Genomic DNA, 21191 nt, shown 5'->3' with positions numbered 1-21191 from the left:
CCGACGGTTGCCGCGCAGGGCCCGGCGCCGCCGAACGCGAAGCGCGCCCGCACCGTGAGGGGCCCGGGGTGTGCTGGACGACGAGCCTTACGGGCGTGCCCGCCGCGCAGGTGCAGACGCGCGTCCGGTCTTGTCGCAGGTGGACAGGCTGTCTCCAGAGGGTCGCCGTCCCCGCTGGCTCTGAACGCGAGATGCTGCGCTTGGGGGTGTTATAGTGACCTCTTCACTAAGACATGTCCCCGAAACGCTGCCCGGGCCGCCCTGGTCTCCGCCCCATCCCCACCCCCGCCCGGCTCGGCCTGTCGCTCCTGGAGCGGGCGTGTGCCCTGGCTGGAGCCTGTGCCGACCGGTGTCAGGCAGCCCGACGAGGAGTCCTCGCCCGAGCCCGTTGCTCGGCCCTTCTGTGGGGACCCCACCCTGCGGGTTAGGCCTGGAGCTCCGGGCAGGGCCACACCCAGAGCAAGAGTCTACTTCGGTGAGTTCAGACCCTGTCCCCGTGATGGAGGAGCCCAAACTAACCAGGCTGCTGTGCGGCGGGTGGCTGGCTGGGGCCCCCAGGTCATGTGGGGGCCATGTGGGGGGTTCAGTGTTGGTGTCTGCCGTTGGTGGCTGGGCACTCAGCAGTGGCGGTAGCAGGTGAGCCCTGGTGGGGGACGTCCACTCTGCTGAGCCCGCACACAGCCTCCGTCCCTGGCACCGCGGCCACTTAGTGGGCCCACTGAGCAGGCATGAGGTGCCTGGAGAATGAGGTTGACCGGCATCCATGGAGCATGCCATTTTGTCCACCTGCTTGTCAAGATCGAGAGCCTTCTCCGCAGGGGTGCCCTTTGGCGAGCGTCCCCATAGGACACCATTGTTTGGGTCCACTCTGAGAGCTCCAACAACACGCCTCTTCCCTAGATTTCTTTGTGAACAGTCTTCCTATCCTGATCTTTCCAAGTTCCTGACCATCCGGTCAACCGTTTAGTATCTACCTACGAATCAGTACAGATCTGTTCCTCTGGCCATCACTCCACACGTGGTGCACAAGCAAACGTCCCACTCGGAGTTCTGTCCACCGGGGGATGCTCCTTCAGGGCTTCTCAGGTTCACCCCCGAATGGGCTTGGAATGCTGCCGCCCTGCGTTCCAGCACGTTGCACAGGCCCATCTGCAACAGGCTCGGTTTTCTCTTCCTCAGTCCGTCCGGCACGAAGAACAGCCCAGGAGGCCCAGGCACAGACCCCGGAGAAGCAGTGGTGTGGCAGGAGGTGGTGGTGAAGAAACCCGAGCCTCCTGCTGATGCGCTTGTTTTCTGCTTCCGCTTGAGGGTGGATTGCTGCTGCGTGTGCCCAGCTTCGTGGCTGGGTGGGTCAGACGGCTCCCAGTTCATGGTGTGACACTCGGGCTGCACAATGTCCCTCAGCTGTTCACATTTGTAGTGGATTGAATTACATCCTCTCGAAACTTACTGAAGCTTGAATTGTGTCCCCGCAAGTTTCATATATTAGAAGCTTAATCCCCACTGTAGTGTTGAGGGTGGGAAATCCTATGATGGTAATTGAAAGGTAGAACCTTGAAGAGGGGATTGGATTGTAGGACCCTGGTGAATGGATTAATAATGGTGGTCAGGGGCGTGGTTCTGAGGGCTTTAAAAGGAGAGAGGAGGGTCTCTCTTGCTCTCTCTCTGCTCTGCCATTTTCACAGTGTAATATTCTGCTGTCAATGAAGTCACCACCAAAGAAAGCCTGTACCAGATGTGTTCCCTGGACTTTGCACTTCCTGAAAGCAAGCAATAAATTCCATTTTCTTTATAAATCACCCAGTTTCAGGTATTTTGTTATAAGCAGCAGAAACGGACTAATACAACATTCTACAAGGCCCAGTAACAAGCCAGAAACTTTTTCAAAAGGAGTATAGTTTTCACACACTCCAGAGCCTTGGACCTCAGAGCCTTTGCTGGGGCGAAGGACCCCTGAATTTTTGGGAGGCTTCTCTCCAGCCTTCTGGTTTGCACATGTCTCAAGACGTCTAAAGTAGGCCGAGCCCGTGGCTCACTCGGGAGAGTGTGGCGCTGGGAGCGCCGAGGCCGCGGGTTCGGATCCCATATAGGGATGGCCGGTTTGCTCACTGGGTGAGCGTGGTGCTGACAACACCAAGTCAAGGGTTAAGATCCCCTTACCGGTCATCTTTTTAAAAAAAAAAAAAAAAAAAAGACGTCTAAAGTACATGCTACTCCCTGCTCCTTGGCTCCACTAAGCATGTCATCAGTGGATCATGTGTTCATGGAACTGTGGTACGATCATGGTCTCTGCAGACTGCATTGTGGCAGACAGCAGGAGGGTGAAGGGCCCTGAGTCAAGACTGAGAAGGTGTACTGTTGGCCAGGCTGGGTGAGAGCACATGGCTTCTGTTGGTCTTTGCAAACCGGTACAGAGGTAAAAAGCAGTGGCCAAGACACTAGCTGCACACCAGGTGCTGGGGGTGTGTTAATTTACTGTAGGAGAGTCCCTGTGTGACAGCAGCTGCTGGGATTATTGCAACTGATTAGATTTGTAGTAATCCCCAGTTATTCTCTGAGATCATCTGACCTCTGTATAGACCAAGAGGTGAGTTAAGTGACAGACATGCCCCACGTACGTCTTTCAGATCTCTGAGGGACGCGTGACTCTGCAGTCCCTCAGGCACGTAGTATCGCTTTGCATTTGCTGTCCCGGCAGGGAGGAGACATTCTTGTGGCTTCCATGGAGCTCTTGATACCACGGTTGCCCTTACGAGAGGCAGTATGGGGACCACTGCCAAGTGCCAAGTACATCTAGTCCAATTATGCATTCAAGAACTGGGGAAGGAACCCAGGAAGGATCTGTGGTCTCGTTTATCCTTCTGTGAGTCAAACTTGGGTGAAAACCCCACATATCATGGGACCACCTTAACCCCCCTTTGTCTGGTGGCTCATAGGGGTGTCTTGAGTCCCCAGTAATTAGCATCCATTTAATGCCAGTGTCATGTGTTTCCTGAGAGGCTTGGGAATTTACTTTGCCCCAGTGCAGTTACTCTAGTAAACAGTTGTGGATCCCTTGGAGAAAGCTGGAGGTGGCTGTTTGGCATTACTTGGAGCAGTGCTTCAGGGCTGTTCGTCAGGGACCTGGCCCCTCAATCAAGGGCTCCAGGCCTGTGAATTGGCTCTGCCTGGAAACTGGCTGAGAGACTGTGGCTGTTCATTGAGGTGACCCAAGTCAGGTTTTGACTACCAGACCTTGAGGGTTGTTTCTGTCACGCAGAGCAGTCACTCTGCTTGTTGGCTGCCTATTTATGTCATTCCCAGGGACAGTCTGATGAGCTGGAGATCACGCAGCCAGGGCAGCAGGATCTGAGTGTCAGTGTGTCCCGCTGCCCGTTACAGGACATGCCCCTGGCCCTGGCAGTCAGCTGCTCCTCTTGGCTCTAGCTGCTATACGATCCCACCAGCTCCACTAACACCAGGAGCTCATCTGGACAGCACCGCACCCATCCCTGTCCTGCTGGACCGTGACGCAGAGCAGCGACAACATTTTGGGATGCCAGGGCACCCCTTGTTTGGGGGTTCTCATGCCCCACTGGAGGGAGTACCTTCTGAGCCCACACGGGATGCGGGTGCAGTGTGATTTGGTGAATCAGTCCAGCAATCCCTTGTCCATCCCTGAACCTTTGGATTCTCTCTTCACATCATGCCAGGGAAGCCCTGGCTCCTCAGAGTCATAACTGCAGACCCTGGGACACCCACGCTTCAGTTGCTGGCAAGTGAGTGGTCAGCTGTGGCCATGGCCACAGCCTGCACAGGCTGGAGTGAATCCTGTGCAGCCTGCACTGCCAATGAGAACAATGCCACTGACCCACACCCTGCCTCAGCTTCCTCGTCACACCCTGTGGTCCACTGCCACACACATTCCCCAGGTTTCTGTCAACATGTACGTGAAAAATCTCTGAATTCTGGTGGTGTATAAGCCAGGGATTGGCGGCCTGTAGCATGAGGGCCAAATTCAGCCTGGAGCCTACTTTCTGTGCAGCTGTGAGCTGAGAATGGTTTCAACAATTTTAAAGGGTTATAAAACACACACACGCTGGTGACGCTGTGACAGAAGTGGGAGAAGCAGGAGCAAGAGGACAGTGGGGCCGGGGCGCTCACTATTTGGTTCTTGACAGGAGAGAAGTCCCCACCCCCATACGAGCTGTTTCCTCCTGGGTCACACTGTGTACCTGACCCCAACATTTGGTGCTAGTCATAGGTCTCTTGGCAACAAGATGTGGCTGTGGTGGTCCTTGAGGATGGCCACCTGTCCCCAGGACCCCATGGGCGCCCACGCGGGGCTTCCCACAGCCCTGCCTCTGCTCCCCGTGATGCAGGGTCGGGGCGGCAGTGCCCTTCGAGTCCAGGTGGCGGCTCCTTTCCAGCCTCAGGGTCCTTTCTTTCTTACCGTGTCTGGGCTCTTGGGGGAGGACACTGGCGAGGGTGTGAGTGCAGGTGACGCTCGCTGCGCAGGTGCATTATGATGCTCTGTGCCTGGTTTGCAGCAGCACCCGTCCTGTAGGTGCAGGAGGTGAGGGGTCCTGTGGGGCCACCTGGGCCGTCTCTGCCTCTCAGGAGACTGGAGCCGAGTGCGAGGAGCGGGCTCAGAGTGTGGGGGAGTGACCCATCCACCCTGCATCCTGACGGTTGCCCTTGTCACTGTGTCGTGACAGGCAGCAGCTGTTTGGGCTCCCAGTGCTTCATTTCGACCAGCCAGAGGCAACAGCTTCGTGCCATCACCAGCTCCCCAATCCCCATGGGCGGGAGGCACCCCAAATTCCATCTTTGAAGGTCCATCTCCTGGACCAATTCTGTGTTGTCAGGTTCCAGTCAGGAGACAGAAACCACCACAGTGATCTGAACGGGAAAATTTAGTATAAAGAATCGTTAACTAGAAAAAGGCGTTTAACTCTTAAAAAGTCACGACAGCACACCCAGGACACAGAAATAATGAGTGCCAGGAGCAGCTGCTATTGCTCGGACACAGGAAGAAACTGAGAACTGGGAAGAAAGTTCCACCCCAGGCCGGGTGGAGACCTTGTTGGGGGTCGTGACTGCCGTGGAGGATGGTGGCCATTTCGTTTTCATTAGTGATGCCATGGCTATTCACACAGGTCACAGAGGGAGGAGATGGCAGGAAGGAAAGAGGCAAGGAAGATGGAAAGGCTCCAACCAGGAGGAGGAGAAACTCAGAGTGCAGCTAGGAGAGGCTCCTGCCCGCCCCTGTGATTTTTGAAGCTCACATAAAGGTAACACACATGGTTTCTGCGGCTTCCAAGTTGGAGACAAGGCCACCACCCGGACCCCGAGGACAGTGTGGGGCATGGGCTATGCAGGAGTCTGCAGCATGCACCACAGGTGACCTCACACCCCATCCTGGGGCTGAGCACTGCAGCTGTGTCTTGTCAACCCGACAGAGCTGGGGACACCCTGTCCTATGGGTCTCCGTTTCCTCCACTCATTCAACAGATATTTGAGGACACACACAGGGCTGAGCACAAGGATGCAGTGGTCACCAACACCTACCAAAGCCCTGCTCTCAGGGAGCTTATGGTCTCATGGGAAGGACAGATAATGAGCTAACAGACAAGTACATATGTGCTACATCAAGTGGTGCCAGATGCTGTAGAGATGAATGGGACAGGAGTGTTGAGGACGCTGCCACTGCATAAAGGGCAGCGAGGGACAGCACGCGCCAGATGCATCAGAACAGAGATGCACCCGGAAGGAAGCTGGGTCCAGTGCGTGAATCTCTGCAGGAAGAGTGTGTCAGGCAGAGACGACTGCAGCTGCTAAGCCCTAAGGAACGGGCATGTTTCTTTTTCCTCTGCAATGAGCTTAATTCTATCCACTAGGTAGCAAGTTCAATTGTGTCTGACAGAAAACTCCTCCCCCACTGCGCAAAAATGTTCACAGTAATTTGGTTCAGAGACTAGACTGTGATTCCTGCTATTTATAAGATTCTGAAGATTAATAATTCCCATTATAGTAACCCATTTAATGGCACTGTCTTCGTATGAATAATATTCAGAAAGGCTATGCCTCAGTAATAGGGTAGCTGAGCTAAGCCAGCTTCTGACTATGATTCTGAAAACACACTTTTCCTTTCACTAAATGCCTTTTCCTTTAGAAACAAAAAATGCTTCCTATTTCCTCAAGTGGGCTTAGTGATAGGACAAGAAAAATGAGAAACAAAGAATCAGCATAATACTTTAAAGCAGCATCATCACCCAAACAGTGCCAGACGTCTCAAAAAAAAAGATGTCCAGATTCAAGAAAAAATTTCCACTTCAACAGAGGAGACTCCAGTTTACCCAAACAAAAAGGCTTTACAAACACAGTAGAGTTCCTCATCACAGCATGGATGATTCAAAAGCAATTTTAATTGGCTCACAGTGTGTGCGACTGTGGGGATGGGTCATCACTAACGATTCCCACGATTTAAAAGAAATCGTGGTCTTGAGGTGAACTCTCAGCACAAGGACCACGGAGACCATGCAGCTTCCTCATCCTAGAGGACTGCTTCCTTCACCCCACCCCCTTCAAGCAAGGAGAGCAGACAGGCCTGCTCTCTAACAAACTGCAACAGAGCTTCGCCAATGGGGGCTGTGTGTGGGATGAGGTGTGCCTCCCAGAGAGAAGACATTTGTTTATGAAATGCAAACAAACAGCCCAGGAAGGCATTTACCAGAGTTCTCATCTCTGCCCTCCAGTGCCAGTGCAGGGAATTCAATACTGGGAAACACCAGGAAGAGTAAGGGGCCTGGGGGCATCCTGGGTGGACACGGAGCCGGACACACTCGCTTGTGTCTTGGGTCCCACCTGCAGATGAGACGCACGGATGCTGAAAATCTTTCTAAGATGATTCATCAGATCGTCAGTAACAATGTCCAGTAAAAGCACTGCACTTAGTATAGCTTCAGGCTGCACTGCTGAACACACGCCTGCGCTCTTTACAGAAGCAGCCCGGAAGGGGCACAGCAGCCACCAGGCCAAGACTCTTGTCCAGGACGGGGAAACCTACAAACAGCCAAGGATCTGGAAAATGCTAATACTGAGTGTCTCGTCCTAGGTTCTGTCTCTTCTCTCTGCACACTCGGAATTAGCTAAACTGCGATGCTGCTACTGATACCAACTGCAAGTTTGGGGGGTTCCTAAGACCACCCAGCCTCAGTTTCAATAACTCACTAGAAAGACTTACTGAAATCTGTTATACTCATGGTTACAGAAAAATACAGACTCAAATCAGCCAAGAAAAGACGCATATGCAAAGCTTCCATGTCCTCTGTCTATGGAGTTTGGACGTGTCACACTCCCAGTATCAACGTGCAACAGCATGCAGGGAGCACTGACAGCCAGAGAGGCTCATGCAAGCCTTGGGGCTCAGCATTTTTATTAGGGCTCTGTATTAGTCCATTTTTGTTGCTTATAACAAAATACCCAAAACTGGGGGATTTATAAAGAAAAATGAAATGTATTGCTTACAGTTTCTGAGGCTAAGTCCAAAGTCCATCTGGTGGTGTGGTGGTGACAGTGACCCAGGGGTCTCACATTGCAAGATGGTGGAAGCACAGAGACCAGAGAGAGAGAGAAAGACAGACTCTCCTCTTTTAAAGCTCTCAGAACCACACCCCTGACCACCATTTTCAACCCATTCAGTACTGCACGGTCCTACAATCCAATCACCTCTTCAAGGCTCCACCTTTCAATTACCATAATAGGATTTCCAACCCTCTTAACAGTCACAGTGGGGACCAAGTTTCTAATACATAAAACTTAGGGGACATAATTCAAGCTCCAGTGAGTTTGGGGGGAACATAATTCAGTCCACTATACGTACCGTCACATAGGCGTGACTGCACACGTGGTTGAGCTCAGCTTCTTTGCCCAACGCCATGTGACTTAAAGCCCCACCCTGAATCACATGGCTGAGTGGTGAGCGCTCACCATTGCTGTGGTCAGCCCCGCCCTAATCAGACACTGCTGACTGGTAAGACACAGATGGCATCGCAGAAGCGGAGGGCAAAGGCCAGACCTTCTCTTTGGCCAAAGCCAAATTCTTTACTACACAAATCTGTTCAACATTACAACAAACCTATTCCAGCTTAGAGTTCAGCTCTTAAATTTTGTTTGACCTTGGTGTTGTAACACCACGCTCTAACCAAGTGAGCTAGCCGGCCAGTGCCAGCTTTCACGTTTCGCCACAGTTCTGGGCGCAGTGCCGGCAGGGCCAGGACAGTCTTCCATCACACTCGAGATACCAGAGGGGAGTTAAAGGGCTATGCGTCTGGAGTACACACACGATCCTTCCAATAAGATTTTAAACTGGGAGTGATTCGCAGCCTTTGAGCAACAAGCCCATACACACAAAGGAAAAATCCAAATAAACGGCTGGGCTACACTGTTGGTTGGTGGCTGCAGAGCAGCTGTAAAGCAGCTGCAGCCACACCAGGCTGTGGGAGTGGGAGCCGGCACAGCCTTCTGCATTGAAAGGTCAGAAAAACATCGGTATCTTTCACCTCAGTGCCTCCGCTTTCAGGAATCAATCTTAAACCGGAAACTTAGAAGGGGAAACAGTGGATGCACCAAGATATGCCGGGCAATTTTATCTATAATTGTGAAAAGTCAGGAACTGACGAGGTGACCAGTAAGAGAGAAATATTAAGTAAATTAAGGTACAACCACTGAAAATGGCTACAATATTTCAATAATAAGAGGAAAAGCTGGCTTACAACGAATACTGTGTGGTATCATCATGATTACATGAAACAGGTGCAGGGAGGTGACTGGAAGAAAGAACCTCCGCATGTGGTAGTGGTGATTCTCTTTCCTGTCTTCCTATTTTTATAAAGCCAACGTTACGACGATGAGCATGCCCCACTCGAATATCGTGGAACCAGCAAAACCCATTCCTTTGCTTACAAGCCCCAGGGCTGCATGTCGCTGGGCGGGGGTGAGCCTGGGCTGGGGCCCAATGCAGTGGGCAGCTGGTGGGTGACAGGATGGCGTCTTGGAAGAAGTGCAGAGACTGTCAGGATCAAGGGCAGCCACCTGCCCATGGTCTGCTTCCAAACCTGAACTGACGACATCGCTCCGTAACAGCCTGAAGTTCATCTTTTAACAGTGATTTGGGCACCGACGGCATGAAGTTGGGTCATCTGTGCTGATGACCTCTGGATGGGGCGCTCCAGAAACATTTATTGAGTTCCTCCTCCTTGTCCAACCCTGTACCAGGTGCAGGGAACACAAACATCCTAAGACATAAGCAGCAGGGTGACATGCAGGCCCTCGTGCCCCTGAGAATAGCTGAGGAGGCAGTGGGGGGAGACAGCACAGTGGGATCGAGCCACCACAGGGTGCTGTGCCGGGTGCTGAGGGGACAGGGAGAAGCATCCTGCTCTCCCAAAGGGACGGGGTGGCTAAATGATAATTTTCAAAATATTGAAAACACGACTCTCAAATATGGAATGAACATGTGTAGATAATTTTATTCCACTCATTAATTAGTGGGGAACAAATAGGTTAAAATCAACATAAAGGAGAATTTGAAAATCCAAATCGGTCTATAGGCAGTCGGGACACTAGGATGAATTTGCTGATAGATGCAGACCTGGTCTGCAATAAAACGTTACCTTTTATTGCCCTAACGTTTAAGGTCATCTCCTCTAGAGGACAGAAACTAATTGTATCTCTGCAGGACGGAGCCCATTTGCATTGCTATGGATGAGAATTATCTCAGTTTTCTGCTATTCAACTTCTCCCGTATCAGAGTTGTCAAATAGCCTCCTGACGAGGAAGAAAAGAGGCCAGGAACGGAGAACAAAAGAACCACATTTTTTTTTTAACTTAATTGATTTATTTTCTTCTAGCCCAAGAAGGTGTGCCTTTGTTAGAATTTACTGCTTGACAAAGAGACTCTTACATTTGTTATCATCAAGAAACCCATTGCGTGGACAAGAAAGCACAGGTGACACTGCTCAGAGAAGTCCTGGGAGACATGGTGTGTCAGCCTATTAAGCACGTGGAAGTCACCTAGGCCTTGAGGAGCCTGGGTTAGAGTGGCCGTGAATAGCATAAGAGGCCTGAGAAAGCATTTGTTCCGTGTTTCACCCTCAGTCACCCATCCCGTCTTCGCCCAGTGTTTGGAATTTGTTTACAGCTTAGAATTTCCTGCACTTGCAACTATAAAGTCTCCTCGCTTGCAACTCAGGCTGAGAGGTGGTCTTCCTCAATATGCAAACCTAAATAAAAGCCTCACAAATCTCCTGACGGACTGAAGTGTTTTGCTTCAACACTAGTCAGTAGAAAGACAGTCAAAGGTACAGACTGCTGTATGACAGGCAATCCCTGAAACCTGGCCCTGCACTAAAAGCGTGCCGGTGTCTCTTTTGCCTATTTCCAAGTCTTGGACAATTTCTCTTGATAGGGGTGAAAGAAAGTGAGCCGAGATGCCGGGTACCGTTCAAGCTTTATTAAGGAAAGAAATCTGCCAGGCTGTGCTCAGAGTGGCAGGCCGCCCAGGGCTGCCCTGAAAAGGGGACAGCACCAGGTGTGGAGGTGGCAGAGCTTATATAGGTATGTTGGCGCCAAGAGCAGGGTGATGTAATTCCAGGGTGGGGATTGAATTAGGTCATAGGAATGGAGACTTCTGCACATGTGGAGACACCAAAAGTTTCATTTTCTCTGAAACCATGAGGCTTCTTGTAAAAGAGAATGGGGGAGGACAGGGGAGGAGGTGGATGGTGCCATTTTGTACTTGGGCTTGTCTAAAATGGTGCTGGTTATGTTGCAGATCTATTAGGGGACCATCTCGGTCTGCTCACACCTGCAGGACCATCTAGGGCACCTCCAGTATAACAAAATCACCTAGATGGCTCCTAAACATCCTGATTCCCAGGCCACACCCAGACCCATAAAACCAGAATTTCTGTGCCTGGCTCCGTAGTCTTTGAAAGCTCCTAGGTGGTGCTGATGTGCAACCCAAGCTGAGAACCACGTCTCTGAGGACATCCAGGCGGCAGCTCTAAGCTGGCTGCCCACCCTCCACTCTCCACCCTTCCCGCTTCTTGCTCCTCCTGGCTTGGCTTCCTCTGTGCCTTAGTGGGTAGAACTGCAGCTTCCTCAGGCTCCTGAAATGTCCCCACCATTTTGCAGAAGTTGCTGAGTGGGGGCAGCCCAGGACAACTCCCCTTTCTAAGCCCCCTCCACCCCAGAGAGTGGGGGGAGTCCCAGGAGATGGCATCTTTTTAAAGGGTTTTGCTCCAGGACACGGAAGGAACCCACAGCTTGAGAGCAATAAATGAGAGGAAATCTGTCATCCTCGGAAAATTGGTTCCTGGCTGTCCCGCAGAGTGACAGTAATCACAGAGGCCTCTTAAAGTGCCCAGCTAAATAAATAGGTTTAATAGCAATGAAACCAGCTGCTACCCCAGAGGCTTCTAAACATGACGTGGGTGGGCTCTGGGCTGCTTGGATGCCACTCCCCATCCCCCGAGAGCTAAATCCAGGCGCCGTAAGGAGAGGCTTAGGCTCCGAGCTGGGTCCTCTTACAGAAAGTGTAAGGGAAGACGTCTACTTTCAGCTGCCAGGTGCGTTTCCAGCCTGGAGAGTTCTGCAGTCACACAACTCCCCAGGCCTCCCAGCCCTACCCTGAAGAGCAGCCTCGGGGAAATGGTCTGGGAGGACAGGACTGGCCATTACTGGGATTGGCCAGCTTTTCTGGCAGCCAAAACCCTGAGCAGGTCGATGAGCCAGAAGGCTGGGGTCAGAGATGGGGGGGAAGATGAGTGTGAGGCCATGGGGGGATAGGAAGCAATGGCCTATTTGGAGTTTGACCACTGGGGTGACCTTAAGGACATCATCGGTGTCAACAGACCATGGGGGCAGTCGGAGAGTTGGAAGCTTAAAATTTTGACCCTGTTTCTTGTTTGCTGGGTGACCTCAAGCAAGTCACTTAACTTTTCTTAGTCTTTAAAAAATAAGCACAATTATAACCTAGGTCCTAGGGTTGCTTTGAAGGGTAAATGATGTCCTGTACATGAGAGCAACTAGCACAAAGCCTGGCACATAGCCAGCCAGGTGACAATGTCAATTTCCCTCCCTCCCTCCTTTTATATCTGAACAATGAGGGGATTGGGCTTGGGTAGCCACCAGGTCCTAGATCTGCACTGTCCACTGTGGCAGCCACAAGCCCCCTGTGGCTGCTGAGCACCTGGAATGTGGCTAATGAATTAAGAGGTGCTGTAAATATAAAAAACACACTGATTTCCAAGACTTAATACAAAAAAAACCCAAAACGTAAAATCTCTCATTAGTAATTTTTACAGGATTACGTGTTGACATGATCTTATTTTTTATTGGGTTAAATAAAATTTCAAGTATTATTCATATTATTAAATACAAATTATTATACATATTGTTAAAATTAACTTCATGTGTTTCTTTTTATTTTATTTTTTTATTTTTGGGATTAAGCAACAGGAATTTATTCCTTACAGTTCTGAAGGCTGCAAATCAAAGTCCGTATACCTTTTTTTTTTTTTTTTTTTTAAAGATGACTGGTAAGGGGATCTTAACCCTTGGCTTGGTGTTGTCAGCACCACGCTCAACCAGTGAGCCAATGAGCCATCCCTATATAGGATCCGAACCTGGGGCCTTGGTGTTCTCAGCACCACACTCTCCCAAATGAGCCACGGGCTGGCCCGAAGTCCGTATACCTTTTTAATGTGGTTCCTAAAAAGCCTAAAAATAACTTATGTGCCAGCGTTTTATTTCTCTCGGTCGGGCAGCTTCAGATCCGTCAGATCCATCCCGAAAGCCACAGTGCAGGGTCCCGATGGGGTCGCATGAGCTCACAACGTTGAGGGCTTTTCTCAGCTGTGGACAGCAATAACTAGTGTATCCGGTCACCCTGCAGGGTGCTGTCTACCTCCCTGGGACAGCTGGCGCTTCTTGCCTGTCCTCTAAGTGCTTTTACAAATGAACCCTCACTGAGTCCTCAGAAGTTCTGTGAGGTTCTAAATGACTATTCCCATTTTAAAGAAAAGGTGATGGAGGCAAGAGGTTAATGAACTTGCCTCAGTTAAAAGAGGGAGGGATGGAGAGAGAGAGATGAGACAGACACGGAGACACACAGAGAGAGGAAGCTGCAGAGCTGGGACTTGGTCCTGGGCATCTGAGGCCAGTTCAGCGCGCACCTGGGCAGAGGGACACTTCCCTCACAGTGCGTGTTCCCAGGCACAGTTTTGCCACTCTTCCTGCAGGCTTGGCGACAGCCCCTCTGAGCTTTCTGCAGGTGAGGCCCAGAGTTCCCAGGAAGAGCCTTCAGTGGGCTGAAGGGGCCACTGTTACCTTTCATCTGTTGATCTAAAATGGAAGCTGAGACTGGGTTGAGCTGATGACACACCTCAGTGTATCCTGACATGGGAGGACACTTGTGAGTGGTCTGTTGTGCTGTGGTTAAAAGCAAGAGCTCAGATGGGGCCTCAGTCTCCAGCTCTGTCACTCACTGGCTTCATGATCTTCATGTCTCTGAGCCTCCATGTCCCCATCTGTAAAATGGAGCTGTGAATGGTGGCCACCTCCTGGGGTGTATGAGGATTCAGTGAGGTCAAATGATTAGAGCCCCAGCAGTAGAACCACATAATACGAGGGAGCACTCATTACCACAGGGTGGGGTGCTATGCGGGCTTTGGGCCCCCCCCCCACAGGTGGCTCCTGCCCCAGGTGATCCTGAGTGTCTGGTTCCCACCTGAACAGCAGGAGGGAGACGCAGCTGCGTTCTGGGCCCAGCATTGCCCGAGAGCTATCAGGGACAAAGTGGGGCTCGCTTCCTGGCTCTGGGTCCTGGGTGGGTCCTGCCGGCTGCTGTGCTGCAGGGCCCACAACCCCCACAACTCCCAGCACACCTGCATTCCTCTGCCTCCCCTGCCCTAAGCATCCCAGATGCCAGGCAGCCGCCGCTGCCACCTTCCGCAAGCCAGCCACAAGCTACTAAGGAGAGCTTGTGTCTGAGCCTGAGGGTGGTTATGCCCGTTCTCTGAAATGGGTTCCTCAGCCACGGAGACTCTGAGGACAGCCTTGCACTCATCCTGCACACCCACATCATGTCGTTACCTTTCCTGTCCCATGGCTGCTTCCTCTCTCAGGCCTGTGCAGAGGGGTACTGTGGCTTTTGCCTTGCAGTTAGGGCTGCCAGATAAAGTATAGAATGCAATATTTGGGACACACTTATACTGAAAAAATATACTGTTTATGTGAAATTTATACATAACTGGGCAACCTGTTTTGTTTTTGCTAAACCTGCACCCGTCCTTGCAATCATCTCTGGAGAGGGCTTAGGTTGCTGGTGTGGTGTCCTGTTAAGAGCATCCACTCTGGGTTTAAAATCTGGCTCTGCCAGCTCTATATCCCTAACCTCTAGTCCTCAGTTTTCTCATCTGCAAAATGGAGATGGCAATCATAGTCCCTGCTGGGTGTGATTGTTGTCAGGCTGAAATCAGAAGTGGTTAGAAGTGATGCTGGGGATCACGAGGGGGTGGCAGTGGACTGGGTCTGGCTCTACAAAGCCACAGCTGGACACTCTCCTCCCGAAACGGGCACGTGTGGGGGCGTCAGTGCAAAGGTCATGTGTCCTGTGATACTGTGGCATTCAAAGCCCAGGAAGCCCTGGACCACAACAGGGAGTGCCCTGCTGTGCAGATGCAGAGGCAGACCTGCTTTCCAGTCCCTCAGCCCCTGGGCAAGGAGACTGAGAGCCTCTCAGAGGAGTGACAGGTCTTTGCCAGAGTCCCCTTGGGCCTCTCTAAGCCACTCGACTAGAAGGGGATAAAGAGTTGTCATTCGGAGCAGTGGAAGTTATTCAGCGGCCTGTCAGGCTGCACTCTGAGCATTCCGGGGACTGTTTTCTCCTCTTCATCATGACTTTTGCAAGATGCGTCACTGCATGATGAGGCTGTTTGTTCAATCCGAGTAAAGGGTCTCGTAAACCGGTTGATCACTCCCGACCTGCAGAGTCCCTGTTGCAGGTGTAAGCACGCTCGGCGTCCAGAGAAAGAGGGAAGCGCATCCGCCCCTTCAGCAGACATCGCCTCCCGAGTCCCCGCCGGTGCCCGGCCCTTTCACCCGCAAGCCACCAACCCCTGCAAGCGTTTGTAGCAGAGACATGAGTCACCAACCAGTAGCCACTCTCCCCTTCTTGGCAGCAAGAACACCAGGTGTAGGGTCTCCCATGATCCCTGCTTTCTTTCTGTGTCCTGACCAAGAAACATGAATGCCTTGACCCCTCTGTGCCCAACCAGCTGCGTGTGTTCCCCAGCAGGCTTGAACCCAGGCAGGACCTTCAACATTCCCAGGCACCGACCCTGAGAGATCAACCATGTTGCTGAACACATAGAAACTAGCTCAGCCCTGAACCAATTTTTCTTTTTCTTTTCATACTTCTCAAATAGTTTTATATTTTAGCTACAAAGGTCAGTTACCAGAGGACACTTGTTCTTACAAGTGGGATTTTTATGCCCACTCAACCAGAGCCTCTCATGCCTTTCTGGGCCTATCATTTGCAGGTGGGAGCAGAAACTGTGACCGAGTTCTTCATATCAAGTATTGACACGCACTGCCCACCTTTGCGTGCTGTCCAATTTCTCCAAGATAAAAGGAGTGGCTCGCAGCAGGCCACGCAGGTAAGGAAACTCCGGGGGAGGGGGTCACGTCCTTGCGCATTTTCTATTTCGTCTCCTCCGGTCTAGCTTGGGCGCAAGGCCCTTGATTTAGGACATCGTGGCTCTGCCTCCCTGGCTTCCAGCCGCGGCACTCTGCTCCCACCAGTGAGAGCAATTTCTCCTGAGCCCAATTTCTTAAACCCTCATATGAACTACGTACCCCCACCCCTTCATTATGGGCATTGTGGTTAGAACATCTCTTTTCTCAGAGTCCATCAGGATGCCGCCGAAGCCCTCTGGATGCAAGTTCCCCTCATAAATGCTTTGGGCAGATCACCCTGGTGTTTGCTGATTCTTTCTTTGGAATCCCAACTGGCCCCATCTTGAGAAGATTTGGGGCTTGTGGGAACTCCCCTGTCACCATTTTGGGAGTGACTCTAGCCAGAGTTTGGCTGGACAGAATACCCAGTTAAAAGGTACCTTTCCAAACTCCCTTGTAGCTAGGTGTGACAAACCAAGCTGTACGCAAGGCTGGTTCCTTCTGGAGGCTCCAGGTGAGAATCTGTTTCCCTGCCTTTTTCAGCTTCCAGAGGCTGCCTGCTCTATTTGGCTCGTGGCCCCTTCTTCCACCTTCAAATCCGGCAGCTCAGTATCTTCACGTTTCTCTCTCTCTGCATCCATCCTCACATCTCCAGTCTATCTCTGACCCTCCTGTCTCCCATCTTCTAAGGACACCATACCCACCTGGATACCAGATATAGGGCTCTACTGCCTGCAACACTTCCCCCTCTGGGGGTTCCTCCTGGGGTACCACCCTGTCTCTAGCCTTAATGTAGGGAATGGGTAAAGGTTCTTGCTGCAAACCACGTCTTCCCCATAAGGCTGAGGATGCTGACGTCTTGCCTCTAGAGAGAACAGTCCCACTCAATAGGAGACCAGATGTGGTCATCAGAAGATGCATAACAAATAGCCCCAGGTGTCACAGGATGTGTCAGGTAAGTATGACAGAGAATTGGCACTAAAGAGCATCCAAGAGGAAACCTTCACCTGGGACCAGAGTTGGCCTCAAAGGACAGGTGGCTCTGCTGAAGGGAGAGTGCAGGGACTGTCTGGAGGCTGAGCTGACCAGGATGGCCAGAGCAGGGGTCTGTGTGGGGACAAAGGTAATAAAACCGAAGGTCAGATTGACGGGGCAGGTGGAGCTGGGCCCGCAGGGCCTCAAGTGCCAAGTCCACTTTCAAGGAACATGCATGGGACAACAGGCACATTGCATGTGTTTTCCTCAGCCTGAAGAGGTGCAGAGAACCCACACACGGCTGTTGGTTATCTGGCCGTGGACTGGTCTGGGAACTGGGACTGTGGACTCTTTCTTCACATGCCTCTCCATGGTTTAACTTGTCAGGTGAATGTGTGGCTTGTTGGGTCTTGCTTTTCTCTAATGAGGTAGAAACAGGAGGAGGAGGGAAAACAATTGTTTGGGCTTTAACCTCAGGAGAAGACCTGCCAGGTGCGGGTCTGGTTTTATTCTGACGCCACCTGTGGTCAGCTGTGCCACCAAGAGCCACCACCAGGGGGCACAGGCAGACACCTTTGGTTTTCACCTGCCAGGACACCTTTCCAGCTTCTTTTCTTTTTCTCTTTTTCTGGCAGCTTCTCTGGCAGCTTCTTTAGGCAGCATCACCGCTGCTTCCTTTGGGTACTGTCCCTCTCCCACCCCAACTGGTTCTGATGGGAACGGCAAAAAACCGAACAGCAGCCAGTGTAGCAGACGTCCATCTCCTGGGCTCTCCAGTTCAGGAAGGCCCCATCCCCTTCATGAAATTCACTGATTGGTGACCATGGCCAAAGGGACATCCAAGCCTGGAGGCTCCTCTCAGGGAGGATCTTCAACTTCTGCTCCAACCAGGTGAGCCCAATGCCTGCCCACAGCCACTTACGTTGTTTTCAAACCTTTTTATGCCTGTTGAATTTGTTATACAATTACATAATTTAATTAGGTATTATGTAAACTGGTAAAATAGAGTAAAACAGAACAGAATTGTTGCCCCTACCCTAAAACAAAAACTTACGGTGAGGACTAGCCAGTTTGCTCAGTTGGTTAGAGCGTGGTGTGTGAAACAAACTTGGGCAGTAAAACCAGCCATGACCATGTTCGGGGTAATTCTATTAATATCCTTTCATGGAAAGGTTAAAAGAGGCAAAGTTAAACAGAACACTTCTTAGTGATACATGATAGATGGTGAAGACAAAAAGAATAACTATAAAATTTCCGAGTAGTGGTCACATCTGGGGAGAGGAGGGAATTGAGGTCAGGATGGACACACTGCGAGCCTGACATCTGCACAGTCTATTCATTAGTGTGTGTCCAGTCTGCAGAGTTTATGTGACATTAATGTTTAAACTTAGAACATCCTATGTAATTTTTTCTAAGCATGATACACCTCACTAAAAAATTTTAAAGAACTATTTACAAGTGAAAAGATGTACAATTTAAAAATATTTGTTTTAGCATATGATATGACTACCTCCCCAGCTTTGCTATCAGTCTTAGTGTGGAAGGAGTTCTCAAGCCTTTTGTACTGGGTCCATTTAAATTTATCTCTATATTCATTTGTGCAGGTTTGGTAGCAAAAGATTGAGAACCAGCCAATGTCTGTTTAGAGATAAGCGGTTCCATAAACATACATTATTAACTTTTATAAAAATTAAGGAAGTCACGTATTGGTAATGAAAAGAGCTTCAGGACTGATGTCTAATTGAACAAAAAGGCAAAGCATGTATTGCTGTGTAAACCAGAGGGCATAATACAGTTGTGGAAACAATAATTGCATGAATTGGAATTTCAGAGAGGGTGACTTCTAGGGCAGCGTTTTTGCTAATTCTCAGCAGGGACCGATGATCACATTCATCCCATGTGGGGGACAGAGAAACCAGGGAAGTATTGGTTGCTCACTCAGGGCTGGTGCTCGCAAAAGAGATCACATGACTTGAGAAGCACCAACATGGTCGGTGTTTTCCACAGGACATTCTCTGTGTTTTGAGGATGACCGTGGAGGATTGAAGAGCCAGGCCAGGGGTTCCTAAAAGTCAGAGTAAAATCTGCCTGAATCTCAAAGTGCTCGGGAGATAATGTTTCTCCAGAACGACAGGGCCTGCTGATTGGTTCCTCAAGATTTTTGCCACATTTGCAAGCTGCAGGGCATGGGTGCTAAAGCAGCAGGCTGAGACCTCCAAAGGTCACAAGTGGATTTGTCACAGTCTTTCATGGTTGACCAGTGACCTACTAGGATTTCCATCCAAATCCCTGAAGGGCCTTCCCTGAGGAAGAGAGAAGAAGCAGAGATGGATGAACCTCATTACAACTGCGCATGGGTAATTGGACTCAGAGAGGGACAGACACGGGAGAGAGAAGGAGGCAGAAGCCATCACTGAAGGTGTAATGGCCAAAGATTTTCCAAAATGGGTATAACACATCAATCCACAGACTAAAGAACCCCAATAAATTGGCAAACCCTGACTGGGAATAAAAAAGAAAAGAGGAGAAAATCATACTAAAGTCCATCATAGTTAAATGCTAAAACGAAGCAGATAAAGTCAAATTTCTTTTCTAAAGCAAACTCACACCCTTGTATGTCAGTATTAAACAATAAATATCAAAATATTCTGAAAGTACTTATTCATCATAAGAAGGTAAGAAACTAATAATAACTAACCTAAGAGTCACAGGAGAATGGATGTACTAAACACAAAAAAATGAAATCAAATTATCAGGAGAGAGGATAATGACAGAATTGACAGACTAATAAATCTGAAAGCTGTTTATTTGAATAATAAAAACCCAACAAAAACCATGTATTCACTTTCAATGTTTAATGAAATAAATTTGACTCAAATAAAAATACACAAATGTGGGAGTGGAAAAAAACATAAATGTAAATTCTGAAGAAACCACAAAAATCAGGATAATTATTAAAATAAACATCTCATAAATGTATGTATGATACTTTAATGAAAAAGAAAATTTTCTGGCCAAGTATAAATGATAAAACATTGCTAAAGCCCTCCCCTTCCCAGCCTGGCCTACCACTAGGGGCCCCTTCAAATGGCCTGCCCCAGGGCCCCCTTGGCCTGCCCTCCCACTAATAGCACCCCTGGCCTTTCCTGACCTGCCACTAAGGGCTGCCCTGGCCAGGCATGCTGCTAAGGCCCCCCACTGCCACTAACGGCAGGCCTGGCCAGGCATACAAGAGACCTACTGGCCTTGCCTGCCTCATGGCCCCCGTTTTAGTCTGTTTTGTCTTGCTACAACAGAATACTTAGAACTGGGTAATTTACTAAGAAAAATGAAATTTATTGCTTACAGTTTCTGAGGCTAGGAAGTACAAAGTCCATCTGGTGGTGGCAACAGTGACCCGGGGGTCTCACATTGCAAGATGATGGAAACACAGAGAGCAGAGAGAGAGAGAGACTCACAGGTGCTCTTCTTTCAAAGCTTTCAGAACCACACCCCTGACCACCATTTTCAATCCATTCACTATGGCATGGTCTGCCCCTGGTCCCCCATAACTTGTGTCCTTTTCACATGCAAATACATTCATTTCACCCCCACAGTCTTAACTTGTTTCTACTCAAGAGTCCAAAGTTTAAAGTCCCGTCTGTGAAATCAATACAAGTTACTACTTCCAAGATACAGTGGTGGGACAAACATAAGGTACATAGTCCCATTCCAAAAGATAGAAATAGGCCAAAAGACAGGGGTAGCAGGTCCTAAGCAAGTCCAAAATCCCAAGAGCAAGCATTAAATCTCAAAGATGGTGAATCATGCACCTTGAGTCTGTGTTCCATGTCCTCTGCGTGCTAGTGTGGGGTTGAGTCCCCAAGTCCTTGGGCAGCTCTGCTCCTATGGCTTTCCTGCTTGCAGGCCACACTTCAGGAATCCCAGGCTGTCATTCCACTCTGTAGCTCCACAGGTCTGGGGTCTCCATGGCGGTCCTGCTCTCATGGCTCCACTAGACATGGTGCTGATGGGGTCTCTGCTGCAACTCCAACCCCACATTTCCACTTGGCATTGCTCTAGTGAAGTCTATCTGCGGTGACTCTGCCCCTGTGACAGATCTCTTCCTGAGCCCCCAGCCTTTTCCATACATCCTTTCAAATCTGGGTGGAGGCTCCCAAGCCTTCCGAGCTCTGGCATTCTGTGAGACTGAAGACCTAACACCACGTGGACACCACCAAGGCTTCTGGCTTGTATTTCTCAAAGCTGCAGGTCCAGCCACACCTGGGACCAATTTAGCCACAGCTGGAGCAGCCAAAGCAGCCGGGGTGCTGGTGCTAGAAGCAGTTTCCCAAGGTGGCCCTGAGCAGTGAGACCATGGAGGGCTCCTGAAGCCACTTCCCCAAGACCGTTTTGTCTCCCAAGATCTTTGGGCCTGAAATTGAATAGTTGGCCCCAGAGGCTTCTGCAATGCCTTCAGGGCCTTTTTGTCCTTCTCTTGATAATCCCGTTCC

At 50.3% G+C, this 21191-nt stretch overlaps 1 long non-coding RNA gene across 2 annotated transcripts in view; it reads left to right on the top strand.

Annotated features, from left to right (window-relative positions):
• The first annotated feature begins 55 nt into the window (after positions 1 to 55).
• LOC134364884 (uncharacterized) overlaps positions 56 to 21191 on the top strand; it is a 33145-nt gene continuing 12009 nt past the window's right edge. Inside the window, exons 1-3 of one of the 2 annotated variants that reach the window (XR_010021907.1) lie at positions 56 to 475; positions 15588 to 15704; positions 17334 to 17589. This is a non-coding gene — a long non-coding RNA (uncharacterized LOC134364884). Of the gene's footprint in view, positions 476 to 1179; positions 1797 to 15587; positions 15705 to 17333; positions 17590 to 21191 lie in introns of those variants that run through there. The other variant, XR_010021906.1, reaches the window with a different exon arrangement.

Source organism: Cynocephalus volans, chromosome 16, assembly GCF_027409185.1.
Source record: "Cynocephalus volans isolate mCynVol1 chromosome 16, mCynVol1.pri, whole genome shotgun sequence".
Classification (NCBI taxonomy): domain Eukaryota; kingdom Metazoa; phylum Chordata; class Mammalia; order Dermoptera; family Cynocephalidae; genus Cynocephalus; species Cynocephalus volans.
This window is presented reverse-complemented; position numbering and strand designations above follow the sequence as displayed.